This window comes from Opisthorchis viverrini (assembly GCF_000715545.1).
Source record: "Opisthorchis viverrini unplaced genomic scaffold opera_v5_707, whole genome shotgun sequence".
NCBI lineage: Eukaryota > Metazoa > Platyhelminthes > Trematoda > Opisthorchiida > Opisthorchiidae > Opisthorchis > Opisthorchis viverrini.
In genome coordinates this window covers 67,474-77,046 of record NW_008752379.1, presented here as the reverse complement: position 1 = coordinate 77,046, position 9,573 = coordinate 67,474, and positions in this window count along the sequence as shown.

Sequence of the window (9,573 nt, the reverse complement as noted above, 5' to 3'; positions counted from 1 at the left end):
AAATTAGGGTGGTTGCCGTCGCGAAAAACAAGGTACGATATCGTGCTTTGGGCCGACTCCGCACTTTTGCTGTGGTTGCGACGAAATCGCTCCTGGGCGTATGGCGTCAGCCGGCCCAAACACTTTAAGCGTGATGGTACCGCCGCCGACCCCTCCGGTCGGCCACACACAAGTGGAATGATTACTAGTCTCCTTTACTTGGCTTCCAGTTGCTCAATCCTGTTAATAATAGCCTGGACAAGGGTTAGCAACGAGGAAGGCTCCGTGAACTCCCACTTAGTGCACCTCTTAGGAGCTTCGACCCGGATATTGGTTTCACTACCAAGGGTCAAATGCTTCCGAGAGCGCTTTGCCCAGGTACTCAGGTCGCTTCACCAACGCTCGCTACGATATGACCATTACTCCTGGTTCTGACTTCCAATGCTGATGGCATAGACTTTGAACTCGCCCACTCCCCTACAGTGCGCCATCCGCTTAGGCCATGTAAACTAAATTTCCTTATCCGAATGAGTCACATCCGGAAGCTTATGAATCCTAGCATCAAAGCTTTGTAATACATGAGAAGAACACAAAATTACAGCGGCGCCAGGCATCTCTGTCCTCAAGCTACACAACTGCGACTTATTCTTGTCTACAACAATCGTTTGGACAACATTCACGGGAGACATCATTCGCATAAAATGTTCAAGAGCCACATCATAACATCCTCGTGACTCATTGCGGATAAATGAGTAAAACACCGTGGCCAACACCATAACAATCGGTGGTCACCACATGCCAGAGGTAGTGACCACCTCTGTTACACTAATACGTTGAATCTGCCCTAATCACATCACCATACTTTGCAAACAAACCACGCAGACGGACGGAAGTAAAAGAGAGAGCGTTCAAACTCTCATCATCACAGACAAACACAACCATGGATCCAAATGGGCGCAGCGCATCTCGGGTAACTTGCAGATCACATACAGGATAGTCCAAGCGGCGCAGTTTATCGCGCAGGACCCGCATATCATCACAGGTCAAGTCTATTTCACAGTTTTTTCGGACACAGTCTCGGATTTACGTGGATGACTTAAAACATCGCAACAATCCAAACACATCGCGCTCCTGCTGGGCATTCAAACGCCGTCGTCGCACCATACGCTTGCCAATCAGATGTATGCAGGTCATGCGAGTGTTGCATATTAAAACTAATTAGTACAAGGCTACCGTCACGGTGAACGACACGCATAACCGATCGGCAGTCGAAATCAATGTACCTAAATATAAGTTATTTGCATGGCTATGCACAAAAATACCAACATACCGACGATCCTTTTATTAGCATCCCAGTGAGAACGCGCATGTACACATTTGTACACCATAAACGCATAACCGACGGATGGTGGACAATCTGCTCATATTTCGCCAGCGATAAACTATGCCAGCCGGCATAACAGGTGCCCATTCCACTTTGGAATTCCTGCAGCTTGGACTCAAATTCCGCAAAGGAACGACACTCACGGCCGGAGAAGTAATCTATCATCTGTCCAGTCACGTCGCGTTCGTCCGAGGATACATCCTGTGAACCAACAAGAAATTGTACCACATTAGACAATTTGACTTGACAACAACCCAGTTGATGTGGTACTCGGCTTAGGCATAATTGGCCGTACCGTCGTTGAAACCGTGCTGGTGGCGCTCTGCATATCGTGGGCATCCGGACCACAAGCGGAGCAATCGAGGAATGACCATGTGTAGCCCCACACCAGTTTATAAACCATCCTGACATTGGGCCCTCATGGCCTTGATACACCAGCTGCCCGGTCCAGACAACAAGGGGCCGACTCTGCAACGTTGAGGCCCGTTACCAGCACAATGCTATTAGCTGCAAAACCTTTGCGAGTGAAATAAAACTTTTTGCGGCAAAAAGTTGCATTTCCCTGCAAATGTGCTTGAAGCAAAAATCATTTTAATCTACATTCATATTTTTGCAGCCCAACGAATCTGATTATCCACCAAAGTACTCAAACATCTGGCGGGAAAATCTAGTGGAGCATTCTCACAGCATCACTGAGACCCCGGGACTCCTAGATGAGTCTTGAAATTCTGCACTGGTACTCTGAACTCAGTTGCCTGTTTGATTTAGTCCATCAGGGACACGTCGTAGCTTTCAAAAATTCAGTTCTCTTGTGAGAATACCGAGCGCTCAAAACGTCTCGATTTGCCCAAAAAAGTGATTAGCTTAAAACGGACGAATGTTGCAGGTGGTCCTGTAGCTACTGGACTTTTTAGAACTTCCTGGGGCCTACAAAACCGACATTGGCGCAAAAAGTGAGCATGTCACTCTTGTATCTGAATTCCTATCCCGCAGCTTCTGTCCTAAAAAGCTGATGCAGAAGCCCATGTCTTTCTGCCTTGTCGTGCAATATTCGGAGTAATCCTCATGATAGTAGCACTCACTAACATCTGATAATCCATATGAAGGCAAAATAAGGTAGTTCTCTTAGCATACAAATTGCATTCACAGTACTCTGATCAACTGGGTACGCAAAATTTGGTATAAGGTGTATATGAACTATGCCCGTCTGTGGAGTTTTATCTAAAAAGCCACTTAACCGGTAACGTATACCGGCAGCAAAATCCTTGTTTACAAATCGTTTTACACAAAGGCATTGCTGTTGTCGGCATCAGGGACTTGTTACATGATTTGATGTTACCGGTGTGTATTGTAAGCTGCTGGGTGCAAGGTCAAAGAATAAACCTTACCATGAGACAAAACAGAAAACTCCAGTCGTGAAATCAAATTGCTCAGTTTGTCCTTGTTCATGTAACCGCCAAACGAACTCAGTTCTGCAATTTACTAACGTTCGGCTGGGTGCCTATAATGCTCTGTAATTGCGAGATGCAGACGCCCACGACAAACAGCTGAACGAATCTTGTTCACGTGGGTTATAACAGGCGCCCACACTTATCAACTAGGTAAAGTCAACGTAAGCGAGGTGTATACTTCACTGTAATGTACTGTAATGTATGTACTGTAATGTAAAGTTCAATGTATAATTCAATGTAAGCGAGATGGAAACTTTGGTTTTACTCGGCTTTCTGATTATTCTATTTGCTCTGGCTGACGGCAGACAGACTCAACCGCCCAATTTGTGCGGCGGCGTCGCGTGCGTGTGCCCCGGCGTCAAAAGCGAATCTTGTTTAAAAAAACCTATCACCTAGCTGGATAAATGTAGAAACTTGCTTCCCTTAATCAGGGCCATAGCTACAATCAGGATGTCATCTGCAAAGGAGCGTTAGATGTATACCTTGCTCCAGTCAGTTAAAAGCCGATTATCACCGTTGGTGAATGGTGAAGCAAATAACAAGACATCCGAGATTAGGAGGCTTTATTGCTCGAAGTGGAGTCGCCGCTGAATAGAGAGAACAGGTGAACACAAATGAGTAACATAATCCAGCAAAAGAGACGATTGTGTGTACCGGTAGAGGCAATAATCGCCCAGGAGCACTTGAAGAAAACTGAGGATGTGGATAAGTCAACTTAGGTTTCTTTCTTCCTGCTACTTTCACCACTTTGATATCACAGACTTGGTGGCGTTCGTCACATCTGCCTCAAAACCAGGGAGTGGACATGGCGCTCGGTTATAACGTAAACGTCACACTCGGGAATCTCTCTGTGGTTGCAGCATTACGATGTATGCTTCTCGTATTCATGCCTGAACCAATCAGCGGCGTTTTCGAAGCTGTCACAATGGTTCACTACCCTATCCAGGCAATCATAGGTCAGTTGTCAGCCACTGCCAAAGTAACTGGGGAAGTACAGAAGGCCGGTAGGCTTTGAGGTAAGAAGATAACTGGTAGTCACTGCAGTGCAGCATTACTATTTGGTGTCACCATCGGCATACCAGTGAGATGCTGAAAAGAAAACCCCTTTTGCGATACTATTCAGACCAGCAACTAGATGGAATATGTCGGCGTCTGGTGAAGAGTTTTCGTGACCATAATTTGATAGTGATGTGAAAGGTTTTTCAGTCCTAATAGCATTGCAAATAATAAAATAGCTTAAATTGCAGCTGACCACAGCAATGACCTTCTCGCATTTATACCGTAAATATATCCATAAGGAATGGTTTTACCGAATACTCCTCACTCATCAACCCCATGTACATGCCAGACACCACACCTGGTAGCGAACCGCCTGATCGCCACAAAGGCGTACATATCTAAATTTTTCCAAACTATAGCTGTTTGCGACCGGGGACAAATGTATTTTTTTGGGCATACCGATGTCTGTACAATCTGCTGCACTCTGACGAAGCTGATATGGCCGTAACACTGATAGCTGTGCGCGCCCGCGAGGCTTCGCCAAGACCAAAGACAAATCCCATGCTACGGCGAAACGGAACTATCGGTCCTCACCCAATTGGGATGTTTGGTATTGTGGCCGTCGGATAAAACCGACGCATTATTTACGGCCGCGTATCGTATTGCAAAAGGGTACATTAAATGTTCGACACATCTTTGGTTAGCCGTTGGCTTACAAGCTTCTTCACAACAGGGCCAATGGTTCCTGTTTTTCATTAGAAAAGGAACGTAAACATCCTGCCTTCTATGACTCCGCAAATTTCGCTCTGATTTGAAAACTGATGCTGCGCTTTTATGATAGCTTCACACGAAGCAAAACAGCGCTGCAACCTTTTGCGCGCATTTTATTAGCGCCTACCTAATGACTGTTAAGAATACAGACCGCGCAACCACCCATTCCTCAAGAAATGTCTCTGAAGATGAGCCCAAACCTCGAAGAGTCATACTGGTGCAACTTCGAATGTAAATGTGAGTTTGAAATAAGGAACAAAGAATACTTTTTATAAAATTCAGATGAAAATCCAAAACAAAAGTAAAAAAGTAAATGCAATCACGGTGCTTCTTGGGTTGAGTGTGTATACACGGGAATGCACAACTTTTCCTTTGAAAAACCAAATTTCGAAGGAAAGGCAGAAATAAGCATTTTAAGGTCTAATTTAGAAAGACTCTTTTTCGGCTAACCAAAATTGAAACGCCAAACATCCTTAATTAGCTCGAAAATTTTTGACAGTTTACCGTTTTGTGGTAAACTCACTGTGCGGTAGCTATGGCGGAAAAAAGACATGCACTAGGAATCCATGCAATAATGTGTCAACTTCTATTTAAGCTTAATCAAGAATATCAACCGTTTCACAACGTCTTGTTTCCACTTCCTTCTCTGCTTCCGTGCCCAAATCACCACCAGCTGATTTACACCGAACCCATATACGAACAAAAAACATTTCCTGCTGCGGCACCTCCTTATGTTAAACTTACTTATCAACATCAGTAAAGAAACTGATTTTTTCTCTGCTCGAGAGCCTGTTAATCGAAAGTTCAAACCCTGATTTCTGAATAACTTAATCTACTGAATAGGCTTGTTGCCTAAAATCAAACTATCGAAGTGTGTGCCTTCAACTAGCCCGTCGTAGCCACCTTTCACACAAGTCCAACGAAGTTCTTGTTTGGTACTGAGACATTTACCTTGCACAATCCCACAAGGTAACCGACCTTAATATTTTAAGTTTTAATAAATCCAATCATGGCCATATCACTTGCGTATCCAACACATCAGTCACGAAATAGCCAAACGTGTGGTAATATGATGTTCCCTGTTCGATATCATTTGGAATTACAGTGCAGCCAACATGCTGCGTGCCTCGTCCGGCTGCGCACTGATAATTTCATGCTGAATAGTAGCGAGGTCCCTTCAAGTAACTGCCAACTTTACAGGAAAGAGTAACCATCAGTTATTAATTAGGACATCCGTCTGTAAGTGAGGCCCATTTAACCAAGGGGTCGCAGCTCCGAAACATCATGAAGCTTTGTGAGATGCGCACCGCTCATCATCTCCAGAGGGAATAAACAAGCGCGAAATGGTCTCGCTTGGATGGCGAAATTACAAATGAAAATTCAAAAGTCCAATCCGTGAAAATCCAGGAAAGCATTGTTGCAATTCCCAGACTGGCTGACCGCCTTTCTAAACAAAATTTCTACCAAGCTCCCCTCTGCAAATGGGTCGTTATAGAAGCCAACCTATAAAAAATCCGATCAACTAAGCTGCTACCACATTTCAAGCAGCCCTTTAGTTACCTGAGACACTGTGCGTCCATTATTACCTTGTTAATATTATGTCAGTCGGAATTAAAAATAATTAGAATTTTTAAAATTATGATCAATAAATATGATCAACTTCAATAAAACTTGTTACTTTTCAAAACTCAGGTGCTGTTCAAGTATTCACTCAGCTGTTTCCGACAAAACGGACATAAAATATCACACAGTCCGTAAAAAGAAGCCAAGAAAACCAACAGCAAAGTCTATCAGATCCTGAACACAAGCTCGATCATTCCAAAGGCGATTGCAGGAATCAGTAAACCATTAGGTAGGGAGCAACCGCACATTATATCCCCAACCGACACGTGATTTCGAAGTAGAACATTGGGCAAAGAACTCCAGATATCGTACATCGTAAGAAGCGGATCTTGCAGGTCGTCGAAGAAATACGGTGATCTGCAACGTACCTACACAGCTCACTTGGCGTAATCACCTTAAATACGGCGTATCAAATGGCGTCCAGAGCTAAATCTGGAAAGTCTTCCAAATATGTGGACTTAATGTTTGATGCATTTATGAAAGCACGGATGGTAATTTAAAAAATGATCAGGCTAGAAAACGGGGGGCTCAAACTTTAGGTTATCCGACATTACGCTTGCTAGAATTCGTGGTCCGAATATTCTTTTATATACTTCTGAAACTGATGTTTGTCCTCTGCAATTATAGAAACACATGCTGAGGCTACTACAGAAGTACTAGCAACACTAGTTTATATCCTGCCCAACTATTCACCGACAGTAACAAGCCATTAAAAATTTTATCCCATTAGACTTTATTGGAACGTTATTGAGACGTTAAGCTTTCCTGAGCTAAGATTTGTTCTAAACAAAGTAACAACGCGGATGAACTTCAACAAATTGGCATTACCCGCATTCACCTAGTGTATGCCTCAAATGCAGCAGTCCAAAACCAGCTTACAAGAATACATAGAACACAGTGAAAAAAATTTAAGGCACTGGGAAATTTCTGCTTTACACATCGCTCCTTTGAGGCTCATAGATATAAAAGGCCGATTTCATCAATGGGATCCCCTTAATCAGTATTTGTTTCAAAAGAAATGAATGCCTAGTCCCTTCGCCGACCCTCAGAGATTCCTGATAAGACTCAGGGCCCAGTTAAAATAAAAAACACTACATTCCCCGGCTGCATCTGTTTCAGGTTCCGACGATCATCACTAAAATATTGCATCAACCTGAAATTTACCGGAGTTTGCGCCCGATAGTCACAGCATACTATGTATTGCTTTTCATTTGATGTATTCCGGAAACCACTTCTTTCCTCCTGTGCAGAAAAGCGGTTTTAAACCCTAGATGCAGAAACATCAGAGTATTTTTTAAGCCAATGCTGCATGGGATGCAACCTTCTCGCAATCAGCATCCTTCACCAAAGCTTTATCCCTAGCTTGCCTCCTATTATCTTGGACTGGAAGCAGTTTCCGTCCGTGAAGTGGCCCCAGTAGTGTGGAAAGCGCTGTCTCGAGGATATAAAACCTTGGGTAGCTTGTGATAAATCTTGGCATTATCTAAGGCGCCATCATCAATGAGCATCGAAAGGCACAAAAGGTCATCAATAAACCATTGAGAGATTTGGGGCTGGCTCAGGAACGCCGCCAAACTCGGGCGTTCACACGATCCAAAAATATTTTAGATATGGTGAACATTAGGCCGGTTAGGAAGGGGGCAACACAAATATCTAAATTAAGGGATAGTTATCGGCCGTGTGAGGGGGTACAGAAGCGGCCAGATCCCTATAATTTGGTCTTCCGTCTCAACCTGTAAAATAGCGTGAGGAGGAAGCTAGTGGGAACTAAGATCAGCAGTCGACAACATTGGAAATGTGCAGATTGCACTTCTATGTGAATTGATTCATAATAATGGACCGTGCCAGCGAATAGAATCCATGCAAGCAAAGGTTGCTCCCGGGGTTTGAACTCGATTTTTGGTTCTCAAACACAACACACGACCGACCGAATACCTAAGCATAAAGGAGAGGAACACGTCAAGACTAGTCCGGAATCAGTTCATAAAGCACCCGAATTGTTACAGATAAACATGCTTCCGGAATCTATTCAAGCAGATGAAGGTGCACCGCAACACAACAGATCCCTAGACAAAGGAAGCACGCTGGCCTTATCAGATAATCCAAAACATTCGCTGTCATAAGGCCGTCGTACGGAAAGATTACGCAACTCAGTGTCTGATTATCTTGTCAACGCGGACAGGACGGAGCGTTAATAGGTCTCCTTATATTAAATTGAGCGCTAAGGTGACCGTAAAACATTTACGGCTTCACTGAATAGGAGTTGCCATCAAACACGTAGACAGTTGAAAAACTCGCCGAAGTTGAATTCAAAGCCGGACGCACGGAAAGAGCGTATATGCTTCTGTGCAGCCACGAAGATTCACAGATTCACTGATTCACGGATTGATACACAGGATCGAGGCTTTTGTTCCGGGTCGGTTTTGTTCTTGTTGTTCAGTGGCTGTCGTTTGCCTTGAAGGCACAAGTGAAAAAGGGTGTAGCGCAGCTCTTTATGTTCTTAGTGCGGGGTAGTATGCTTGCCTGCACGAGAATTCGCATGAATAAATGTCTAATAGTGCTTTTAACTGGGCTGTAGAAGGCACGTGGACGACCGCCGGAGGAAGGTCATTGCACGCAGCCACTACCCGAAGTGGGAAAATATTTTGCCTAATAAATGTGTGCGCTCTGATGTTGAAAATCTTCTTACCCTGTCCCTACTACGTGTTTGTTGGGTCGACGGTGAAAAACCTTTTTTCCAAGCTTTGTTCAAACGGGGTATAAGTAAGAATTAGGTCGATTAGGAGGCAACGATACTCCAGAGTAAGGAGATTAAGCATCGCGAGACGCGTTTCGCAGTCCATGGACTTGAGGCCGGCAACCATTCTCGTGGCGGCTCGCTGAACAAACTCAATGAGGGTGACGTCTTTCTTGCGTCCTAAGTAGACAACTTGGGTGACGTATTCAAGGAGCGGTCTGACGTAGGTCCCGTAGAGTATTTGGAAGTTCATGCGAAGGATACGAAAGAAGGTGCTTTGAGGCATCCGCAGAATGCCGAAAGCATTTTGGGCCGATTTCTAATGGTGCAGTGAGAAAGAAATTTTGAGGGGACCCAGATACCCGAATCCCTTTTGGTGTATATCCCCATGATGTTTTCTGTTCCTTTAGCACCTTGCATAACAGAGTTATTCGCTGAGTCTCCTTTAAATGACGTGTGGACGCACTTTTGGTCATTCAGAGGAAGGTACCAGTCCAACGACCACTGCTTTGCAGCGTCTACGTCCATTTGGAGGGCACTGGTATTGAAACTCCAAGATTTCAAGTCATCCGCAAAAAGTAGACACGGACTTGGAAGAACATCTGGAAGATCGTTGACCTGAGTCAGAA